Source organism: Gopherus evgoodei, chromosome 15 (genome assembly GCF_007399415.2).
Source record: "Gopherus evgoodei ecotype Sinaloan lineage chromosome 15, rGopEvg1_v1.p, whole genome shotgun sequence".
Classification (NCBI taxonomy): Eukaryota; Metazoa; Chordata; order Testudines; family Testudinidae; genus Gopherus; species Gopherus evgoodei.
In genome coordinates, this window is record NC_044336.1 from 2,100,274 (window position 1) to 2,124,601 (window position 24,328).

A 24,328-nucleotide genomic window follows, 5' to 3' on the forward strand; every position below is an offset into this window, starting at 1 on the left:
ACAGTTGGGATGTTGGACTTTTGGGTGGTTGGACTTAAGACCCAGAGGGGAAAAGGACACTGTCAAACTTACTTGGGAGTGGGTCTTTTGCTCATGGTTTGTGTTATGAATCCTGTTTGTGGTGTTTCCCTAACATAATGCTGCATTTTTTCCCTCCTTTATTAAAAGAATTTTGCTACACTCAGACTCCGTGCTTGCGAGAGGGGAAGTATTGCCTCCTAGAGGCACCCAGGGGGGTGGTATGTAATTGTCCCAGGTCACTGGATGGGAGGCTAGAGCCAGTTTTGCATTTCGTTATTGAAACGGAAGCCCTGGATACTGAACCTGGCCCTTGTTGCTGCCAACTCAGACGGGCAGAAGAGTTACACTGAGAAATGTGTCTCCTGCAGCTCCTGGTCACAGGCAGCCTCTCAACTCCTGCGTCCCTGTTGATACTGGGGACTTTCTGGAACAATGCCCAGTCTCCATAGAAACATCCCTTCTCCCTCCTCCCAGGGATCTGCATGTCTCCTTTCTGTCAATTGACATGGTGTCATCTATGCCCGATACCCTCTTAATGCTGAGAGTTGCTACTATTTTTTCAAGGGGAGAGATAGCTCAATGGTTTGAGCATTGGCCTGCTAAACCCAGGGCTGTGAGCTCAGTCCTTAAGGAGGGCCAATTAGGGATCTGGGGAAAAAAAATTGGGGATTGGTCCTGCTTTGGACAGGGGGTTGGACTGGATGACCTCCTGAAGTCCCTTCCAACCCTGAGGAGAGAGAGAGCTAGAGGGATGGTGAGAGATACAATGGCAGCTACCCCAGCCCGTGATCAAACAAGCTTTGTGGGTGGAAGAGCAGGGGACTTCCCCCAAAGACAGGGGTTCTGAAACTGGGGTCATGAGGTTACAAGCATGTTGTGAGCTTTCACAGGGCTGACATCCCTAAACCCACATTTCTAAGGGGTGGTCACAGTCAGAGGCTTGCTGTGTTAAAAGGGTCGCTAATACAAGAAGTTTAAAAAAACACTGCCCTAAGGGCTCAGAATTTACTCCCTTGGGCCCCCCACACACTCTCAATTTAGTCTGATTTTGTTTGGGATTGACAACATTGAACAGAGTCCTACTCTGATTTCTGTGCAGGATTCTGTCAAACCAGAGTCACTGCTAGCAACAGCAGGCAGGCAGTCCAACTGGTACACCTCTGCCTCGATTATAATGTGACCCAATATAACATGAATTCAGATATAATGTGGTAAAGCAGCACTCCAGGGGGGCGGGGCTGTGCACTCCGGCAGATCAAAGCAAGTTCGATATAACGTGGTTTCACCTACAATGCAGTAAGATTTTTTGGCTCCCAAGGACAGAGTTATATTGGGGTAGGGGTGTATTTATTTTCATTTGGTTCAGGTTCCGTTCAATGTGTTCAGTTTCATTTATAGTTCAAACCTCCCAAAGAAATGAAAATAAAAGTTCAGTTACCAGTTCAAATCCTATTTTAATCTCCGTGGAGGTAAATAGAAAAAAGAGAGCTGCAACTTAAAATGGAAACTGTTTTGATTTTTGATTATTTATTTATTTATTTATTAACTTTAACTTTACATGAATTTTCCTAGTGTTTTTGTGTTGTCAAATAAACATTTTTTTAATGAATAATTTGTTTGAACAACCTAAAATAACATCTTTAAAGGTTTGCTTTATCACATTGGCTCTCTGCAGTGAAAGGATACAGTTGAGGCCTGGAAATTTTCTTTCAGCACTCACTTATGTGGCTGGAACCTCCCGTGCCTATTTTGCTTGTTGATAAGCTTGGGCATGACATTTTTCTGATGTTCCCAGTAGTTTGATATGTTTTCTTTCATCTGCGAATGAATCAAGGATTGGCCAAATCCTTTTCTGGGCTTTCTTTGGTCCAGAAGTTCCAATTTATCTTTCGATTTCAGACGTGTCTGACATTGTTTCTATGACCTCATTATTTCTGGCTCAAGGACTTCTGTCTTCATCCATGCTTCGGTTAAATGAAATTTTGCCCAACTCAGTGCTTGCCACTTCCCCCATTCCCTCCTCTCCTTTCAGTTCAGTTACGGTTCAGTCAGTGAAACTGCTGATTAGTCCCATTCTGGGAAAATCACCAGCCCATTGTTGTATTTTGTTGTCTTCTCTTAAAATGAAAATAAGGTTTGATTCTGGTTCAAATACGAAATCCCAGTTTGAACTGGGTCTCTGGTTCCAGTGTGAGTCCAGATGGCAAATGAGATCAGCATCAGCCTGACTGTCCCTTGGGTGCTGCAGGGGCAGCACAGGGAGGCTTGGTCATTAGCTTTCCTCAGCAGAGGGCTCTGGTAATTGCTAAGGCAGAGTCAATCTCACTTTGTGCTCAGGATAATAGAGCCCTAGAGCTAGCTGGGCTTCCTGGGGCAGATGCTGCTGCCTCCATTGTGATCTGGGAGCCCGAGCTGAGCAGCTGCTGCTGCCCAGCAGCACCTGTGCTGGGACAGATCATCACTAACACCCCCTCTATGCCCAGCCGAAGGGGGACTTTCTCCAGTGGCTTGAACCAGCCCCTGGGGCAGCTGTGGGCTCTGCCGGCATAAACTCCTCAGAGTCAGAGACTCCAGGTCATGGAAGAGAAAATGCAGGCAGGACCAGACAGGAAAGTGACACTGCGAAAATGGCCCCTCCTCATCCCATCTCTGCTCCTGGGTGTCTGTGAGTCCCAGAGCTGCTGCTTCCAACACACCCAGGCTCACACCCGTTAGCAGTGGCAATAACTGTTAGAGAGAAAACACCCACAGGAATGGCAGGACAATAACCAATTCTTCCATGCAGAAGGGAGAGTGGAGAGACTGAAAGGGGCAGCAGGAGCAATAAGTGAGGAAAGAGGTTCCTGGCTCCCAGCCCTGCCCAGCTCCATTTCCTGCAGCACCCCAGGGCAGATTGACTTTCCTGGGAAGAAGATGAGGAGCAGAGAAAGGAAAAGCCAGTTCCTGCCTCTGCCTAGTCCCTGCGCTGCTGGGGGAATGTGCTGCCCTGGGGACAGTGTCAGGGGGATCCCCCAAAGTGTCTCCTTTCATAGGCGCCAGCTTCTGCTGATGCTGGTGGGTGCTTGACCCACCTCTGCCTCTGGCCCCGCACAAACTCCACCCCTGTCCTGCCCCAACCCCAATTCAACCCCTTTCCCCAAAGTCCCCACCCCAACTCCGCCCCCACTCTGCCCCTATTGGGCTCCTTCCTGAAATCCCAACCCCATCCCCGCCTCTTCCCCAGAGTGAGCCACGATCCTGCTCCTCCCTCTTGGAGTTTGTTATGCTGTGAAAGAGCTGTTTCGTGACAGCAAACTCTGGGAGCTAGGGGGAGAAGCAGGGATTCAGCGTGCTCAGGGGAGGAGGCAGAGGTGAAGTGATGTGGGGGGACGGGGCGGGGAGCTTGGCTCCTTCTGCCCTGGAACACCCACAGAGTCAGTGCCTATGGCTCCTTTTATTCTGCTCTTCTCTACAGTATGGCTCAGAGACTCTGTTCCTGGAAGGGTTTAAAAATGTCTCACAGGTTTAGTTCCAGTGGGAGAAGTCAGGTCTGTGTTGTAATAATGTCACTGAGGGTTTTCCCAGCATGGTGGAGTCTAGAGTATCTGTCTGCAAGGAAAGAGTCTGGGGGGAATTGGGTTGTGAAATGGAATAACGCTAATTCAGAAACCTCCCCAATGGCCCTTCTCACCCTGACAGGCTGCAGAATAACTACCATGTTTTGCTTCAGATGGTCCCATTTTACGAGGCCTTGGCTACACTGGCGGTTTACAGCACTGCAACTTTCTTGCTCAGGGGTGTGAAAAAACACCCCCCTGAGCGCAGCAAGTTACAGCGCTGTAAAACACCAGTGTAAACAGTGCCCCAGTGCTGGAAGAACAGCTCCCAACGCTGCAAGCTAATCCCCATGGGGAGGTGGAGTACATGCTGCGCTGGGCGAGCTCTCTCCCAGCTCTGGCGCCACGACCACACTCGCACTTCAAAGCGCTGCCGCGGGAGCACTCCCGTGGCAGTGCTGCACAGCTGCAAGTGTGGCCATATCCAGAGAAGGGAAAAAGCTGTGATGGAGCCAGCTGAGGTAGGGAATTTTCTGGTGTGCTGCAGTGCGATTATGATAGAGTGGGAGGGGCAGGAAATACACAGGGTGAGACAGGAAGGGGAGAGGGTGTGATAATCATGCTGGAACATGCCCAGCCTAGGACCTGATTTATGAACAAGCCATTGGGATGGGGATGGGGATGGGGATGAACATTCCTCCATCTCTGAACCAGGAAACAGCCCCCTCGTCAGGGCTGGGAAAACAGACCAGAGTGCTGGGAGCCTGAACCCACTGGGTGGAGACTGCAGTGAAATACAAAGGGAAGGTGTGGAGATTCCATAGACTATGATGCAAGGAGATCTGGGGCTCAGTGTGAGAGTTTCTGAAAGCTGTGACTGTGATATGAGGAGATCTGGGAATTAGTGTGAGAGGGTCCCAGAGCTGTGACTGTGATGTGAGCAGATTTGAGCATTAGCGTGAGGAGTTTCTCAGAACTGTGACTGTGATATGAGGATATGTGAGCATTAGAGTGAGGTGTGTCTCAAAGCTGTGACTCTGATACGAGGAGATCTGGAGATTAGTGTGAGGCGTTTCCCAGCGCTGTGACTGTGATAACAGTATATCTGGAGGTTAGTGTGAGTGTCTCTCATAGCTGTGACTGTGATATGAGGAGATATTGGGAATACTGTAATGAGATTCTCAGAGTTCTGCTGTGATACGGGGAGATCTGGGGATTAGTGTGAGAGCTTCTCAGAGCTGACTGTGAAATGAGGAGATCTAGGGATCAAAGTGTGAGAAGTTTCTGAAAGCTGTGACAGTGATATGAGGAGATCTGGAGATTAGTGTGAGAGGATCTCAGAGCTGTGACTGTGTTATGATATCTGGGGATTAGTGTGCGTAGGTTCAGAGCTGTGACTGATATTTGGAGATCTGGGGATCAGTGTGAGGAATTTCTCAAAACTGACTCTGGTATAAGGAGATCTGGGGATTAGTGTGAGGAGTTCCCAGAGCTGTGTCATGGTATTCTATCCCCAATCTGAACCTTACAGTCCAAAAAATTGGGGTACCAGCATGAATTCCTCTAAGCTTAATTACTAGCTTAGATCTGATACACTGCCACCAACCAGGAATTCCAGTGCCTGGTACACTCAGGTCCCCCCAAAACCTTGCCCAGGGACCCCCAAGACCCAGACCCTCTGGATCTTAACACAAGGAAAGTAAACCCTTTCCCTCACCGTTGCCTCTCCCAGGCTTCCCCTCCCTGGGTTACCCTGGAAGATTACTGTGATTCAAACTCCTTGAATCACAACACAGAGAAATCAGGTTTGTTTCCCCACCTTCTCTTCCCCTCCAGGCGTTCCCTCCCTGGGTTATCCTGGAGAGATAGACAGATTCAAGCTCCGTGAATCTAAACAAAGGGAGTCCCCTTTTCCTCCTCCTTCTTAGGCTTTCCCTCCCTGGGCTATCCTGGAGAGATAGTCAGATTCAAGCTCCGTGAATCTAAAACAAAGGGATTCCTCCCTTCTCCTTCCCTGTTAAGTATCGACTCAATTCCCTTGAGCCTCAACAAGGGGAAAAATCAAACAGGTCTTAAAAAGCAAAACTTTTAATAAAAAGAAAGAAAAAAAAGTAAAAGTTGTCTGTGTAATTTAGATGGTAAAAGTTACAGGGTCTTTCAGCTTATAGACACTAGAGAGAAGCCCCCCCCCCCAGCAAAATGCAATTTAAAATACTTCCAGCAAACTACACATTTGCAAATACAGAAAACAATCCAAAGACTATAACTGCCTTTCCTACTTAACACTTACTATTCTGAATATATAAGATACTGTAGCAGGGAGATTGGCAAGAAACCTGGTTGCACGTCTAGTCCCTTTCAGGACCCAGAGAGAAAAAAGCAAAACCCAAAAAACACAAACAAAGGCTTCCCTCCACCGAGATTTGAAAGTATCTTGTTTCCTGATTGGTCCTCTGGTCAGGTGTTTTTGGTTTACTGTTTGTTAACCCTTTACAGGTAAAAGAGACATTAACCCTTAACTATCTGTTTATGACAAGCTGTGACTGTGCTATGAGGAGATCTCGGGAATAGCATAATGAGTTCTGCTGTGATATGTGGAGATCTGGGTATTAGTGTGAGAGATTCTCACAGCTGAGACTATGAAATGAGGAGATATGGAGATCAGTGTGAGAAGTTTCTGAAAGCTGTGACTATGACATGAGGAAATCTCAGGAATAGTGTAAGGAGTTTCTCAGAGTTGTGCTGTGATATGAGGAGATCTGGAGATCAGTGTGAAAGTTTCTCAGAACTGTGATTGTGATATGACATCTGGATATTTGTCTTCCCCTGAATGTTGTCAAAGAAAGAAGCACATGTGAACCTTAAGAGATTCAGTATGCATCATTTCAAAACTGGATTGGGAAGGTTGAAAACTAGCAGGGTATAGAGGGTCTTCTTGTGGGCAATGGCTGAAGGTCCACGTGGTGGCTACTCAGGAGCCCCTATGGAATGTGCTGGGATCTCAGCCTGGTTCATAGCAGGATGGAAATTCTTGCCTCCATTTCTGTTGAGCAGATCATCATGTAAGCTGCATTGTCTCCCTCACTCTCCCAGTTTGTGAGTCTTGTGAGAAGAATCTCAGTCCCTCCCATTGCTAGATACCTCCTAGGCTGGTGATCAGCCCTACTCCAGGGCTCCGCGCCGGAAGGTCACAACATGAAAAGCACTAGATTTTCTTTGAGTCTTCAGTGTTGTTTTACAAACCCCTCCTCATGGGTTTTAGATTTTTCCATACCTAAGAAGCAACCCTGTATTTTCAGTCAAAATGACTTTATTTGAAACCCCAATGAAACAAGAAGGCAGAACAGTAAGGTCTGCATGAGCGCAGTGTGCGGCATGTCCCCTGGAACAGACTGAACACCAGCATGGCAGTGGGGAGGCCTGACCATTCCAGAACATTTTCATTTGACATGTTTCAGCCAGCTCTGATACAAGTCACAGCAGGCCAGATTTTACAGGCCTCAGCCACCACAACTGGAGCTGGCTTTTCCAAACAGCTCTTCTCCCATTTAAGCACCTAAAGAAGCAAACAGTTCTCAAATGAAACCTGACAGGAAGTGGAATCTTCTAGCCAAACTCTTTTGAAAATCTGGCCTCTTATTTAGGTGCCTAATGGGAGCTAAAATAAATCCAGCCCCAATTCTGGAGGCTGGTTTCGGTCTGTTTGTGCAGTAGAGTATTTTAGTCTCCAGAATCAGAGACTAAGCACCAGACCCCAGATCCTTAAAGGTATTTAGGCACCTAACTCCCACTGCAATGAATGGTAGGTAGGCACCTATGTACCTTTGAGGACCTAGGCCTGAAATGCTACGAGATGCCCATGTTACAATGGGTTCAACAATTACCAGGGAAAGTGAGAGTTGGTTTCTTCTCCAGAGCAAGACAGGCCTTTTGATGAGGTGCCTGAGCCCTGGGGCTTCCCCCTTGCTCTCTGGCAGTCTGCCATGGTCCCACTGAACACCAGAGATGCCTGTTGCAATATCTGTATAATAACCACCATCTTGGCCAGCACACTGGGCACTGAACCAGGACTCTCTAAACACAGATACCTTGATCACTGCAGCGTGAGCTAAGCAGCCAGCCTCTACAGCCAGCCACTGTAACAGAGTCACATCCTCTGCAGCTCAGACCAAAAGGGGGGGCATGTGACATGTACTGATCAGTGGGTTACACTGGCAGGGACTTTCCTGGCCTGTCTGCAGTTTCGATGTCTCTGCAGGAACATGGGAATCATTCAGGATCAGAGAGGGCAGAGATTAGAGAAGCTCATTTCATGGGTGATCATGGGGTATTCTGATATCCTTCCCCAAACCCTGGACATCTTAGGGACACAGTCTGAGCTGGGAGTTTACACCAAAAAGAAAGAAGATAGGGCAAATTCTTTGCCCAGTGAAAGAGGCTGGTGGGAACGCAAAGATCAGGGCATTGGTATCAGCATCATAAAATGTCACCTGCCCTCCTTCATAGTCCAGATAGACTCCGATCTTTCTGGGGCTCCGACTCAGGGACAGGTTGGTAATAGGGGAGGTGAAGGCTTAGTAATAGGGTCCCAACTGCTCTATTGCCCAGACTCCTGCTTTGGGCTTCAAGCTGACCTTTCCCATTCTCTTCACAGACTCTCTGGCGACCCCTAGACGCACGTTCCCCCCCTCCTTCAACTCCACCTCCCAGTAATGTCTGCCCGTGGTGAATGCCTCACAGCCCAGGGCAGGGAGAAATGATAAATCTTCTACTCTGAAATTGTTGTTGGATTCTGCCATCTCATGCCTTTCTGATCCTCAGACATGATGAGCCAGGGATTTCCCGTGTCTGGATCCAGTGTCACATTTTCTGGAGAGAGAATGAGAGAGAAAATCAGAGTATCAGAGGCAGATCTCAGCCCTGGTGGTGGGGTTGATCGTGCCAGTGACAGAATCTGCCCCAGCTGGAGAGTGACTCAGGGAATCTCCTTCCTCCAGGATTTACCCAGGTCTGAATAGAGGCAGCTCTGAGATCTCATCAAAGTATAGGGGAGAGTCACTCCCCTGGCAAGGATAGGTCAGTGACAGCAAAAGGAGTGGCCATGCCAGGCCTGAGACCTCGAATCTTTTTCATCCTGTACCCATTGCTTCTTGCCTGACAGCACACAGTGCACCCTGATCCTTTGTGGTGCTCGCCCTCACACGAAGTGTTGGGAGTCCAACTTCCCCTGGAATAGTGATGTGGGGCTCGATGCTCAAAAGGAATTATGCACCTAAGTCTCAATTTTGGTTCCACGACACTGCCCCAAATTCCCTGTCAAATGCTGTAGACACCTAAAGTCATGTAGCACCTACATTTTTCAGAGTAAAACATCCTTAGCTGCCTAGTTTCTGCTGCTCCTGTGAGAGATGTTCAACTCCTTTCTCCCCATCAAAGAGAGAGGTGGCCTTGAACCTGGGCCTCCGAGCTCCCATGCGAGTGCACCAGCCACTGGGCTAAAAGTTATGAAGCAGCTACTGCTGCTGACACCAGCCAGATTTGGAGTAGTGTCAGCCCCAGTAGGTAGCCTCTGCGCACACCTACTGGATCAGGCCCCGCATGTAAGTTAGGCAGCAGAATGCTTCTCCTCCCTCTCTCTGAGAATAGCTCTGGGGCTGAGGGAGGAGACGGGCAGCTGGAGGCCCACAGGGGGACAGCAATGTGCACACCTAGAGACAGAAACACAGCGACGCGGGAACTTGTACTCTGAAAAACGTAGGCGCGTGACTTTAGGCGCCTGCTCGGCTTCTTGCTAAAAGAGCATATGGCGCCTAACTCCAAGGAGGTTCCCAGCCTGAGAATCACAAGCAGAGATGAGGCCTCTTGCAGCCTGGACTTTGCTTATCTCTGTGAGGGGGTGGGACTTAGGACACCCCCCTTCTCATCAGCCTCCCCCAGGGGCTAGCCTACTCACCTGGCTTTGGAGCATGGCATTCTTAGGCACCCATCTCTCTCTATTCACTGTATAGGAGCCTCAGTGCCCAAGTCAGGCTTTGGGAATGCACTCCTGTTTGGGAGAGAACTTAAGCAGGTGCTTAAATGAAGCAGGCTATTTTCTGAATAAGGCTGGACTGAAGCAGAGGTCTCAGTGTTTTCCTGACTCAGTCCTGAATCAGTGCTTGGAACTCCAGGGCCTGTCAGCCCAACAGGTGACCACAGCTATGCTGATGTTTAAACTGCCTGAGATGATGAAGCAAGTCTTGGGGAGCCTCAGGAGGAAACTCTAGGAATATGTAAGGACGTTCATCCTCAGTGCCTAGAAAAGTATGTAACCCCTGAGGGGAACCATAGCAAGCTCCTCAGGACCTGCCGTGACTGGCAGGCCCCATGGAATGTATTGGAAGGTTGCGAGTACCTGGAGTGTCTTATGAGGTTCACAGCAGCTGCAGAAGCTTGGGGGGAGGGGCTGGAGGAAGGGACCTTCACTCCTGTGGACTTCACTCTGTGTGGGAGTCTGTGCTGGGGGTGCACTTTGTCCTGTCGGTGAGCCGTGAATTTTCACTAGTAGCCTAGCAAATTTCCTAAAGTTCCTCAGAGCCACAGTTAACTCAGCTCAGGCTTCCACACTGCCATTTCCATTTCAACATTTAATCACTTTTAAAACAGGGCGGCAATGTTCAGAAGTTTGATTCTGTGTGGTTCAGATTTTGACTAGAGGAATCTGGCCAGCTCAATTTTAATCTCTTCCCACCATCCACTCTCAAGAGGGCATCTTGCCAAAAAGTGTTAGATTAATTGCCTGAATTTCCTAATTGGGCTGACTATCTTGTGTTTGGTTTTCATTAGAGCTAGCTGAAAAATGTCTGGTGCACATGATATTGTTTCCTACTTTTTGTTTTTTTGAATTTTTATGCTTGTTTTTCTACCAGAAAATCCAGGGAGACACAAATCATTATTATTTATCCTCAGTTCGGGATAACATTCACATGCAACTGTCCCCACTCCCCATTACCCCCAGGAATTACCTTTGTCCAGCCTCCATTCTGACACCAGAGTCTCTGGAGGATGAAAACGGTGAGAGAGATAGAGAGAGGAGATCTCAGGATTTGATCAGTAGGTAATGTTTTGTGATTTAATATAACTTTGGGGGGAGACGCAGACAGAGCTATCCTTATTAGTAATTGTTTATTAATTATTACTCCTCATGTGGTCAGGTCTGAGGACCTCAATAGGGAATTAGGGCCCTTTTGTATCAGGCTTCACATGAACAGTTCCCTGCCAAAGAGAGCTCAGAACGTAGGAATCTGGACAATACATAGCAGCTGAGTACACTGACAAACAGGATCATATTGGTGGAGGGGTGGTGGCCCAGACCCTTTCACTAACATTCAAAGAAGCTACTCTGCTGAATTCTATAGACATTACCAAGCCCCTATCTCCTGACATCAAATAGCTGGACAGCACTGTCAGTGCAGAGATCAGGGTGGGCTAGCTGATGGTACCACCCACATAGTATGGTTCCCTGACACCTTTGAGTGGTGGCTGAGCCACATACCAAGGTTGATGATCCTGCTACAACTGCAGCTAAGAAAGCTGGATCTCTCAGCTCAAGCTGCAGAGGCTCGTTCTATCAGCTCCAGAGGCACCACATTTAATCCCCACCGCCAGGCTGTACAGGGGTGTTGTGTTGTCAGCATCTGATTGTTCCCCTCCCCCGGCACACCTTTTTTCTTTACAGTGTCAAGTCTGAACAGTCTTTTCCCTCCGCTACCTGGCTGGTCACTGAAACTTTCTCCTGTTGCCTCCCTCACAGTCCCCTCACTTCATCCAGACTCCACACCTGCTCCCCATGCTACCCAACTCCCCTTTCTCTTCTCCTTTCCTTCTGACCCCCGTAGCATCCCCCCTTCATCTCTCTATTTAGTTAATTCTCCCCCAACACAAACTCACTTGAGAGGGAAGAGAAACAGACAGGAAAACCCTGGTGGCAATCTGAGGACATTTGCAGCCCATCACTGTCAGGTGTTATAAAAATACTACAATGCCTACTAATCAAAATGCTACAGCTTCCTTCCATCTACCCACTCACTCAGAGTGACTGCACATTTTCCATGACATCTTCAGCTCCAGCAGATGAAGACAAACTGCTCCCAAGTCTCTCTGAGCTGATATTAAAGTATCTGGGTGAAATTCTGGTCCCATTATAATCAGTAGAAGCTTTGCCATTGACTTCAACAAAACCAAGATTTAACCCTCTGTGTCCTGCTGTAACCAGCGCAGAAGATTATCAGACAGTAACAAAAGGTAAACTAACCATCTGGGCAGATCGCTTTTCATCGCCACAAACACATCTTTACCTGCAGCTCTTGTGTTCACTTTTGCTTGTGACTCACAAACATTTAACATAGGAAAGCCCCAGATTTTTTTACCTTTGAAGTTCTTCAGAATGTTGTGCAGAATTCTGGTCTTTTCAGAGAAATCCCAGGTGCCCCATTTAAATTCAGGAGAAAGACTCACTGGATTCTCAAATGTCCTCTGTCTGCCTCTAGAGAAAGTGACCCACAAAATTCATCATCATTGGATTGTTCAATCAAAATATATCAAAGCTTGAGGAGACACCCTGCACCTGTCTCTTGCTTTTGAGATCAAAAGGAGAAAGGTTGGAAGCAAGGAATCCCCTGCCCCCTCATACAGTTGCAGTCCCTGATCTTTGCTAGTGAGCAGTTGTTCTCCAAAGTATCTCTAGAAAACCATCTCTAAAAAACTTTTTTTTTAATTGTGTTTGTGGGTAAAATTGAAAAAAATGTACCTACGCAACTTTCAAAATTACAATTTTATTTTTATTTGTTCTGGGTTTTGTTCCCCCATTCGCTACTTTCGCTCTCCTTTTTTAACCTTATACCATTGAATCCATAAGCGCCAACTACCCCTCTTTCCCATGGGTGCTCGATTTCGCCCCTGCCTCCGCCCCCACCCCTACTCCACCACTTCCATTAGGCCCTGCCCCTGCCCCACCTCTTCCCCGCCCCCATTCCAACCCCTTCCCCAAAGTCCCTGCCCCAACTCCACCCAGTCCCTGCCAATATTCCTACTCCTTCTCCAAATACCCACCCCAACCCTGCCTCCTCCCCTGAGTGCACCATGTTCCCACTCCTTCCCCGCCAACCCCCAAAGTGTGCTAACTCTGCCAAACAGCTGTTTGGCAGTGGCTGGACAGGAAACACTGGGAGGTAGGCGGAGGAGCAGGGATGTGGTGCGCTCAGGGAGGGAGGAGGAGGTGGGGCAGGGGGTATGGGGAGCTTGGCTGCCCGTGGGTGAAGAGCACCCACTAATTTTCCCCCAGGGGTGCTCCAGCCCTGGAGCACCCACGGAGTTGGTGCCTATGCTGATTGTAATTTGCTGAATGATGTCTAGATTTTTTGGCATGTGTTTTCATCTCCTATTTTACTTTATTTTCCATTTGCCAATCTAGTTTTTCTAACCTTCCTCAGCTTTGGAAAAGCTACAAGAAAAATGAAACTCTGTAACTCTTCCAAAGTTTGGAGAGTTTTGAAATCCAAAATGAGAGGCCATTTTAAGATGGAGCACACTTTTTGGTGACTAATTTCCTGCATGATGAAATTTAGCCAGCTGAACTTTCTGGTGTCTGCATGGAAAGCAGCTGGGAAGCAGCAAGATGCAAGGAGGAGGCATTTTAAGGGGATGTGCATGTACCCACTAAACAGTGAGCAGGGGGATAGTTTCCACAACAATCTGATGGGGCTCCCATCTGATACCAGGGTTCCCATTTGCCCCAGTGAGGAGAGGTGGGCTCAGGCGGGGACAGATTTTGAGTCTCAGGCCTGATCCAGCTGATCCTTTCACTCTGGCACTAACCCGTCTCTGTCGGTGAGCGAATCTCCCTGCACTATGCTGAGATCCCAGAGCTGCTCCCCAGTCAGAACTGGGTAAATCCTGGAGGAAGGAGATTCCCTGAATCACTCTCCAGCTGGGGCAGATTCAGTCACTGACATTATCAAACCCTCCCACAGGGCTGAGCTCTGCCCCTTATGTCTTATTCTCTGTCTCTCCTCACAGACAAGTACTGGGGACACCGAAGGAGAGAACAAGAACAGGAGAGAGGTTAAAAGTTAAAAATTAGGGAACTAGGCGGGGACACTGAGCAGAAAACCCCAGCCAGTGCCTGCTGCTCTCCATCTCTCCCCGGTGAATGCAACTCTGGATCCAGACACAGCTCAGCCTACACTTACTGTATCTAAGGAGGATGGGAAAGGTGTGAGACAGGGAGGCAAACTGCAGGATCTGAGCAACAATCCCCAAAGATTCCTGTCTGATTTCACTATCTCTGCCACTCTGTAGTGTTGCCCAAGGTGGAGAAGTTTTGAAAAGTATCATCAAAGGGAAAAAGAAAAGAAAAACTGAGAAATGAACAAAACAGTCACAGCCTTGGATATCATTTGTTTTATGGCACTAAGTTATGAAAAAGAAAAAAATAAATAAAAGGAGAGAAGATACAGGTGAAGGTAAAGCAGATATTCAAAATTCCAGTGTTTTTAACTGAAAATCAGTTGTGTGGAAAATATTCAAGAGTTAAAAAATATTTTGTGTCACACCCTGCAAAATGGAAACATCCTCTTGGGGGAGCAAGCAGCAGCCACTTACCGACGAAGTGGGTATTCCCCCACGAAAGCTCATGATCCAATACGTCTGTTAGTCTATAAGGTGCCACAGGACTCTTTGTTGCTTTTACAGTTCCAGTCTAACACAGCTACCCCTCTGATACTTACCCGCTCAAGGTGCTTCTGATGTCCTAGAGGGAGAGAGAGAAAAAAGGGAGCTCAGTCCCACGTGCCCCACACTGGGGGCCCCTCCTGTTCTGGAGGGGACCCCCTTGGTATCACTAGTTGAGCTGCACATGCCATTCTCTGTAGCTAGCAGCTTTTGAAAGTCCTAGTGAGCATCTAGCTGCACATTCAGATGACTAAATACCTTTACAAATTTGGTCCCTGCTGTCCAAACCCCTTCCAGAGTCGATAAGAAGGAGGCAGAGTGAGAAGGAGCCATGTACTCGCTCCAGGGACTTGTGATGTCCTAGAAAGGAGGGGGGGGGGGAAGAGAGAGAGAGAGAGAGAGAGAGAGAGAGAGAGAGAGAGAGAGAACCCAGTCCCACATGCTACTCACTGGGGACCCCTCCTGCTCAGAGGGGACTCACTTGGCCATCACTAGCTATCTGCAGTTTCCTGTAGCTAGCAGCTTCTGAAACTCCCACTAAGCACCATCTGCACAGCTATAGGCTAAATACTGTTATAGCCTGGGTTAATCTTCACTGGAGCTGGTAAATGCAACTGCCACCCATCCTTTGAGATAACTGCATGGGAGATGCAAGATCTTAGGAACGTGGAAACTTGAAAAGATGATTATATGGAGCTGTGCAATGAGATTGCTCATATGCTTTTGTACCTGTAAATGTTCTCTGTATCGTTGTGAGCCAGGGATTGTATTCTGCCTCTATAGGAGAGAGTAACCGAGCTCCCGACAGGAACTAAAATCAGTGGGGGCTAATTCCTTTTCATCTTGGGATGGGTTAACCACTCCAGAGATGTCCCACCTCCGGGGTGAACTGCACAGACTGGTTCAGACCAGGTTCAAGAGGACCAGCAGACAAAAAAAAAAGAAAAAAAGCTTGTGGTATAAAGGGGCAGCCTGAACTGGCTGAGAGTGTCCCTAATTTTGATCCAAAAACTGACATGACATTGCAGCCAAGAGGGCAAACCCCTGCTAGAAGGGCTGGACGTTGCCAAGGTCTCCCCATGACAGATGGGTGAGTGTAGGTGCGTTGTTTTTTTATGATAGGTTTCCTCTGTCTGAAAACAAATGTACTGCACTGGCTGCAAGCTGGCTGGTCACAGGTAACCCTGTTATTGTCCCCTGAGAGGGTGCGAAGCGCAGTGCTGGACTAAGGCCAGACCTGCTGGGGTAGATGCAATGAATTACAAGGGGACTGCAAGCCTAAAGCCCTGGTCTGGAGAGAGAGGAACATGGGTTCCAGCCCAGAGAGAGGTGATGGCTGGAGGCCTGAGACCCAAAAGGCTGCCCTAGAGGAGGCCACGGGAGGGACGGAGATGCCGTTAACCCTGGAAATGTGACAAGTTGTAGGAAGTCACTAAACTCCATTATGGAAGCAGGAAGATGAAATGAGAGGGGCCTCCGATCACAGAGGAGCATGTGTCCCCACCCAAAACAAGGACAAATGTGAGGCCACTCAGGAACTGGAACAATGCAGGTGGAAGGGATTCACTGGGGATATTTTGGGTAGAGGGGCGCGTGTGTGTGTGAGTGAGAAGCAACAGACACACGGCACAGAGAGACAGAGAAGGAAGCTCCAGACACAGCGTGAACAAGCACTGGGGACATGGCCCTCAGGAGCCTAGGAGCCCCAGCTTTCGGGTCTGAGTGCTGGCTAAGAAAGGCTTGGAGTTGTGAGCAAGGAAACGGTCTCCTGTTGTTGGATTCTCCCGCCTCCATCCCCGGGGAAGCAGGACTTTGTACATATTTTGTAAATAAACAGGATTGCATCAAAGGAATACCTGACTCTATCTCCAATTTCTGTTTCCAGCAGGAACAATATTACAAGACCATGAATTTTTGGCCAGCCCCTAGGGCCCAAAGAGGTAACAATACCTTTGTAAATCTGGCCCCTAGTGTCCAAGCTCCTTCCAGAACGGTAGAGAATGAGGAGGAATGAGAAGGAGCCTCGTACATGCTCAAGGTGCTTCTGACGTCCTAGAGGGGCGAGAGAGAACAGGGAGCTCAGTCCCACAGGCTACACACTGAGGACCCCTCCTGCTCTGGGGCAGACTCACTTTGACACCCCCAGTCTGAGTTCCAGCCCAAGTCCCTTGCAGCCAGTAACTTTACACATAGTTGGCAGCTTTGTTTCATTTTAATATCTTAGTTCCTTGGATTCCTGTTCTCCGTGTGACGTTTGACCTTGCAGTGAACTTTTCTCCAAAAATGCGTCAAGAGGCCCCTCCCACACTCATCAGTGGTGTGTGCATATCTCTCAGGGGTGTGAATGAGAGCTACCCACATGCAGCGGGCTGGAATGCAGAGTCCAAGGGATGTTTCATTTCTAGGATTTTACTACCAGGGAGAATCTGGGTGACAACAAGGAACCCAGGAACCAGGAGTTACTTCAATTCAGCATGCTGCAGAATGGAGGATGGGATCAGGGAATGCAGCAATTTAAGGCTATTAGCTTCCAGGAATACCCATTTTGTGGGATAAGAAAACTTGCAATTAAAAATTGCACATGTGGAAGAAGGCTGGCCACCCTGAAGAGACTGGGCCACCAACAGGACAACTGTGAATCTGTTACTCTTCATTCAGAAAATAAAACAGTTTACTTGACTATGATAATCCTGGATACCAATACCAATTTAAGAGATCCTCCTTCCCTGTGCAGGGAGCTGGGGTGCCTCTAATCCACAGTCTCACCTGCAGGAATTCACTCGCTGGCTGCTGGCACTTTCGCTCCAGCTCACTGATCAGGTGGTCAAGACGGGATATTTCTTCTGTAATTTTGGCAATATAGTTCTTCTGCCTCTTTAAAATGTCCTTGTTTATCTCATCCAGCTGGGCAAGCAGGAGTCGCTGTTTTTCCTCCACTAACTGGAGCACTTGCTGAAATTCGGACACAATCTTCTGCCTCTGGGTTTCTGTTTGTTTCTGCCATAAGCAAATGTGAAAGAAGGAAAGGGCGGTTGAGGAGCAGCAAGAGTCATGAAATTCAACAAAGCCTTTTGTGTGCAGTGAGCAGCATTTCATTCAATCCCTGACAACTCAACACTTGGCATAGAAAGAGGAGATTTTTCTGTAGCCTCCCAGCTGGCCAAACTGGTCATAAAGGTTGAAGCTCTTTTTTTTTTCTTTTTTTTTTTTTTTTAAGTTTTCAGACTTAACCCTCTGTCTCCTTTTATTACTGGCCTCCTGAAAACCACATCCTTCCAATAACAGGAAAATTGACAAGAGGGAGGAGGAGTGACTCAGAATTGGATTGAAAGAGAAAGGCAATGACACAAAAACATTTGCCAGGAGTCAGTGATTAGAACTGGTCAGGAATTTTTCATCTAATCATTTTGGTGGTTGTTGTTGAAAAATGTAGAGTTATCAAACCCAAAACTGTTTGTGACACAGAATCAGGTGTGACAGATTTCCCAGCTCAGACAAATTCCAAATTGTCAATACTTTGTTTTGACTTTTTAGATTGAAGAAATCTGGTTTAAAATGACTTTTCATTTTAAATTTAAGCTAATTTAGATTGAGGGTTTTTTTAAAAAATGGGGGGAAAGGTCAAAATTAAAATGAAACGTTTCAAAATTACTGAGTCAAAACACATTTGATTGATCCAAAATGGGAAAAAAATATTTTTTTGGTTCATGATCAACTCCTCCCCCTCCCTCCCAGTGCCTCCTGCATGCTAGGGAACAGCTGTTCAACAGTGTGCAGGCGGCGCTGGGAGAGGAGTGGGGATGGGTGAGCTTGGGGGAGGGGGTAGAAAGAAACAGGGAAGATGAGGGGCAGGGGTGAAAAGGGAGTGGGAAGAGATGGGGTGGGAGTGTGGCCTTGGGGTAAGGGGTGGAGTGGGGGCTGGGCCTGGGACTGAGAGGGGGGCTTGGGAGTCCACGAAAATTTTTAAATCAAAATGAGGGTCCTCGAGTTGCCAAAGTGTGAGAACTGCTGCATCAGTGAGTAACAAGAGCACTTACCAGCAGCTTCTGGGTTTTCATTTCCCCACTTCGTTTAAAACCCAGAACCTCATCTCGCTCTTGCTTCAAAAACTCCAGTTGTCTCTGAATGTGAGCCTAGGGACAGAAAAGTTATCTTGCTTTGGTTGTATTTTAGGTTCCCTTGTTTCCAGTTTTATTTATATTTTCAAGGGTAGCTCACATCAGTAACAACAATTTTGATACGTTAGCAACAAGTGGATAAAAAAGGCAAATGAAGCTGGCCTACTGGCATGTTCAGCAAAGTCCATACAATCCCAAAGAACTCAAGAGTATGCAAAAAATATATAGGTTGAGATTTTGAAAGCAGTGCAAGGGACACAAGTCTACATTCCCAGGAGGGACTTAGGTATTGCAATTCTGAGCATTGTAGCACCTAACTTTTAGATACCTAGAAAGCCAGTGGACTTCACAAACTCCACATGATCCCTACACAATACATGGGGAAAGACAGGCACCTAAGCATGGGATTCACAAAAGCTAGCATGCTAGACGGGGAGGCACCTAAGGTAGCCAATGGGAGATGCCAAGGACAGGAGTGTGTCCTAAGCTCCACCTCTCTCAGGGATTTCAGTACCTAAGCCTTGGACTACACTGCGAATTTCTGTCAGTATAACTGCGTCACTCAGGGCTGTCGAAAATCCATACCCTGAGTGACGCAGTTACACTGACCGAACTCCCACTGTACACAGCACTACGTCGATGAGAGGGCTTCTCCCATTGATGCAGTTATGGCCCCTCAGGGATGTAGAGTGCTCTCTCCTTTGGGAGAAGCTCTCCTGTTGGCGTAGATAGAGTCTTCACTAAGCGCTACAGAGGTGCAGCTGCACCACTGCAGTGCTCCAAGTGTAGACAAGCCCTGAGGCCCAGGTGCCTGAAGGTACCTCCCTCTGCCTAGCATTCTCAGCGGCACTTTTATCAGTTGAGTTCACAAGTTTGGTGGGGAAACTCATCTGCAGCCGTAGCCTGGAATCGTCTGCCTAATTTGAGGATGTGGGGCTGGTCTACACTGCAAAGTATGGTTGACTTAACTATGCTGTTCTGTTGACCTAGCTACCCTCTCTCAGAGAGGTAGATTTACAAGAGCTCCTTCCACCACTGCAGGAAGTGTCCACACTACAGCAGCACAGCTGTGTCACTTCGTGATTCTCATGCTGACATACCTTTGCTCTGTGCAGTAGCTTCCTCTTTGCAGCTCTGAAGATGATACCATTACTTAAATTGTCCTCAAGAGCTTGTGGATCAAACCTCACTTTACATTGAACAACTTCAATTCTCTAGAGAGGTTCCCCTCCCCGCCACACAGACCAGTGAGAAATGGAATGGAAAGGGCTCCAACTTCCAAAAGATGTTTTCCACTATCATACACCTCTGAATCCTACACTTTCTGCCTATTTTGCCACTTTACAGTACAACTTTCCCTTCTATAGCATCATTTGCAAATACAGTGCAGTTGGGGGACAGTAACCATCAGAGCAAAGGAAGAGAAATATGTGTGCAAAAAATCCAGAGCTATAGAGATTTCTTACTTTGTAATTTTGGGCAGCTTCTTCTATGGGAACCACAGTGTGAGCTCTGTGATCCCAGGAGTCTCTGCAGATCGAATAAATTAGATTTTCATCCTCTTCAAAGAAGAGTTTCAGAGCCTCCTGGTGTTTCTCACACTCTCTCTCGCCTCCTGAATCTTTTGCTGTCTGTAAACTCAGCTGTTTGGCTATTTCCACAACATTTGCCAGCACTCTGTTTGGCTTGAAGTTTCTGTGCTGAACAATTTTCCTGCACTGAGGGCAGGAGAAGTTTATATCTGACTTCCTCCAGTACTGGCTGATGCAGGCTCGGCAGAAATTGTGCCCACAGCGTATAGACACTGGATCTTCAAAATAGTCCAGACAGATGGAACAAGTAGCTTCATCTTTGAGACTTTCCACGGGATTCTCTGCAGCCATAGCTCCCCAGTACAGTGTAACAAGGTAACATTCAATTTCCTGTGCTCAAAAATATGTCCCTCCTACAGCAGCAACTGGGTGTTTCCCTTCCTGGAACGACTCATGTTTATTTTGCTGAATCCAGTGGGAAAAAATTTAGCTGTGTCTGACTACAGACATGTTATTACAGTCACATCCAAAACCATGGCTAAGCTGGAGTTAAAGTGGATCACTTACTTTTTTGATCAGTTACTTATGTAAGCAGAGTCAGGATAAGCTCTACCCTGACGTCTGGTGGAAAGAATTTCAGAGAGTGTATTTGCATAGGCACGGCTACCCTGTTCCAGACTACCGAGCTGTGGGACTGCTTGATGACAAATGACTCACCCTCAGTTGGGTGATACTTGCTAGACAAGGGACATGGGTTCCAAAACCCAGTGAATTGAGAGAGGCTGGGGATAGGTATCTGTATCTGGTGGTGCAGTCTCCTTGTGGAGCTGGAAGTACCAGTTCCACCCCTGTTCTCTCTCCACTGTGGAATGTCAGAGTTGATTTTTTTATTCCCTCAAGAATCTAGATACAGGTGACTGAGCTGAACTCACTTTGGGCTAATGGTGCACTAGCACTGGGGCTCCCCTACTAAGAGCTGAGATCACTAAGAGTTGAAATCACTAATGAGCTGAAATTGCTGAGCTGAGAGCACTGAGTACTGTGCTAACTAGTAGGGGAGCCTGAAGATATACTGTGGAACAGAGCAGCTGGCGGAGCGGAGCAGTTGTGGGGATGGCTGGAGCGGATCACGGGACAGCTGGTGGCAGTGGAGCGACTGGCAGAGCGGAGTAGCTGTGGTACGGGTGGAGCGGCCCACAGAGCGAGCGGAGCTGAGCAGTTTGCAGAGAAAACTGGAGCAGCTCATGGAGCAGAGCAGCTGGTGGAACGGAGCAGTTTCTGAGGACGGCTGGAGGAGCAGAGTGGAGCGGCTGATAAAACGGAGCAGTTCGTGGAGAAGGCGGAAGCAGAACCCATGGAGAGGCAGGGCAGTTGGCCCTGGACCACGTAAGGTGCCCTTTTCTACCCAGGTTGGGGAGAGGGGCCTATACAGATAAACTCTCGAACTCTGGGGTGGCATTGACCAGAGACTTTTGGGTTGTTGGACTTTGGGGTGATTGGACTTAAAACCCTAAGGGGAAAAAGGACAGTGCCAAATGTACTTGGAGGTGGGTTTTTGTTTATGGCTTGTGTTATAACCCTGTTTGTGGTGTCTCTCCAATGGGATGCCGCATTGATTCCTTCCTTTATTAAAAAGATTTTGCTACACTCAGACTCCGTGCTTGCGAGAGGGGAAGTATTGCCTCCTAGAGGCGCCCAGAGGAGTGTGGTATGTGAGTGTCCCAGGTCACTGGGTGGGGGCTCGAGCCGGTTATGCATTATGTTACTGAAACGCAACCCCTGGATACTGAACCCAGCCCTTGTTGCTGCCAACTCAGAGGGGCAGAAGGGTTACACTTATTAGAAATACTTGGAGAATTTGCTCAGGCATGCTATACAAAGTATGCAAATACTCTGCTGCTAACCCAATCAGGCATAATACTGTCCCATCCCCCACTAGCCTTACTTGGCGTACTTTGTATGTCAGAAGAGGAGAAAAGGTTATTGGAGTTACTGAACAGGACCAAAATCAGACATCTGAAATCAACACAGTGGAACTGACCAGAAAATGGAATTTCTCTTCTGTGGGAAATTCTCATTTTTCAAAATTTGTGTTTGTTTCACAGTGGGACAAAAATCAATTCTTTGACATTTTCAGTCAAAATGAAACATTTTTCATATCTTCAAACCAAAGGTTGGTTTTTTTAAGTCAACTTGAAATAAAACATTTCATTTCAAATGTCAATTAAAAACCAAACATTCCATTTTGAATTATTTCCACTTAAAATTACATTAAGTGGAAATGTCAATTTAAAAAATAATCATTTTGAATTAGCATTTTGAATCAAACAAATAATTTCCAAATGTTGATACTGAACTCAACTGAGATATGTTTTGTTATGATTATTATTTATTATTTATTATTTGTATTACTGTAGCATCATTGTATGAAAATGCATTTTTTTCTCTCTAAAACTATTCTCTGAATTCAGGTTGTACACGATGAACAATTCAGCTGAAAAAGAAAAAATAAAATAGCAAGAGTCTAAATGTTTTGTTTGGACCATTTCAAGGTAGTTTGTTCCAACTTTTTTCATTTTAAAATATTGTTACAATTTCAAATTTGGCCAATTAAAAAAAAATGAAAAACACCAGGAACAGTCAAAATCAAAATGAAAAACTAAAAACAAAACATACAAACAAACAAAATTGAATCTAATTCAAAGAGTTTCAATTGATTCAAAACATTTTATTGCTGAGCTTTTCAATTTCACAAAAAAGATTCTAAAGAAAATGTTTCAGTTTGAATCAAACAATTCTTTTCCCCAGAAGTTTTGGGTCAGCCCCTGAACCAAAAAAAACCCATTATTCACTGAGCTTTGGTTTGCAGTATCTGGGCCAGAAATAGGAGTGCTGTCTAAAAAATGAGAACATTTTTCATGAAAAAGATTCTCTCCAAGAATTTCAGCTGGTTTTAAGAACAGTGGAAAGAAAATAATTTTAAACATTTTATTGACAGTAAATAAATGTGAGGTTTCAAATGATTGTACACTAAGTGGTCCCACTCTGAACTGACAATGTAATGACCTAGGTGGCATGGGAGGCAGGTGAACTGGCTACTGGGGGAAGTTAGCTCCTGGCCCTACCACTTCTGTCCAAAGCCTTGCCCCTCTCCCTCCCATCCCCCTCCCCTGTTTGAGCCCAGAGCACCTCCACTACAGCTACAATGCCTGCAACCCCAGCCCCGGAGTGCCAGGTGGTGCAGCCGTGGCCCGAGTGCACCCAACCCCAGCCCTAGGTCTTGCAAACACCGGTCCCAGCCGTCCTCAGTTCCAGGCACAAAAAAGCAGAAACTGGAAGCAGGCAGGAGGGAGCCGTGCTGGGCTGCTTAGGGAGGCTCAGCCTCCCCTGGCCTATTATACCCAGCTCCAGTGGGATATTTTACCAGCCATCTCAAGGACACAGTGAGAGCTATCATCCCAGACCCATCCAGAATCAGGGGTGGATTCTCTCCTCAATGAAAGAGGCCGGTGGGAAAGTGTAACTGGGGGCCAGGTTATCAGTATGAAAAAATGTCACTTGTCCATCTTCATAGTCCAGAATAATCTCAATCTTCCTGAATCATATTCAGAATCTGGAGGGGGAGGGGCTGATAGCACTGAATGACCTCTACTCAGCTCCAAAGTCCTGATCCTCCCTTTAGGATCTCTCTGGCAGCATCCATGTTTAAGTCTCTGTTACCCTGGAGCTCCCAGAAATGTCTCCTGAGGTGATTCCTTCACAGCCCAGCACACAGGGAACAAAATCAAATCTCTCAGGATTGTCAGGCACAAATTCTGCAACGTTTCCATCCATGTTACACTTTTCTGATTTGCAGACAGGTTGAGTTCACGACTTGCTGTGCTTGGATCCAGAGTCACATTTGCTGGGGAGGGAGAATCACAGCATATGGGGCAGAGCTCAGTCCTGGGGGAGGCTGGGACTATTTCTCACACTCCCCAGCATCCACATTCTGGTTGGGACAGTCCTGGGTCCCAGGGAGCTGCCTCTCTGTCCTGGCTGCCTGACGGTATGTCTACACTACAGGATTATTCCGATTTTACAGAAACCGGTTTTTTAAAACAGATTGTATAAAGTCGAGTGCACGTGGCCACACTAAGCACAGTAATTCGGTGGTGTGCATCCATGTACCGAGGCTAGCATCGATTTCCAGAGCGTTGCACTGTGGGTAGCTATCCCATAGCTATCCCACAGTTCCCTCAGTCTCCTCCACCCATTGGAATGCTGGGTTGAGATCCCAGTGCCTGATGGGGCAAAAAACATTGCCGCTGGTGCTTCTGGGTACAGTCCAGGGGCGGCTCTAGACATTTCGCCTCCCCAAGCAGGGCGGCATGCTGCAGGAGGCGCTCTGCCAGCCGCCAGTCCTGCGGCT

At 47.3% G+C, this 24,328-nt stretch overlaps 1 protein-coding gene and 2 pseudogenes across 1 annotated transcript in view; 1 reads left to right on the forward strand and 2 right to left on the reverse strand.

The window, feature by feature from the left end:
• Positions 1-24,328, forward strand: part of LOC115635664 — a 1,110,108-nt pseudogene that overhangs the window by 1,016,450 nt on the left and 69,330 nt on the right.
• The window catches only part of LOC115635684 (zinc finger protein 239-like), an 861,693-nt gene that overhangs the window by 729,852 nt on the left and 107,513 nt on the right, over positions 1-24,328 (reverse strand). The gene's annotated exons all lie outside the window — the stretch shown is intronic.
• LOC115635667 lies at positions 6,856-20,366 on the reverse strand (annotated as a pseudogene).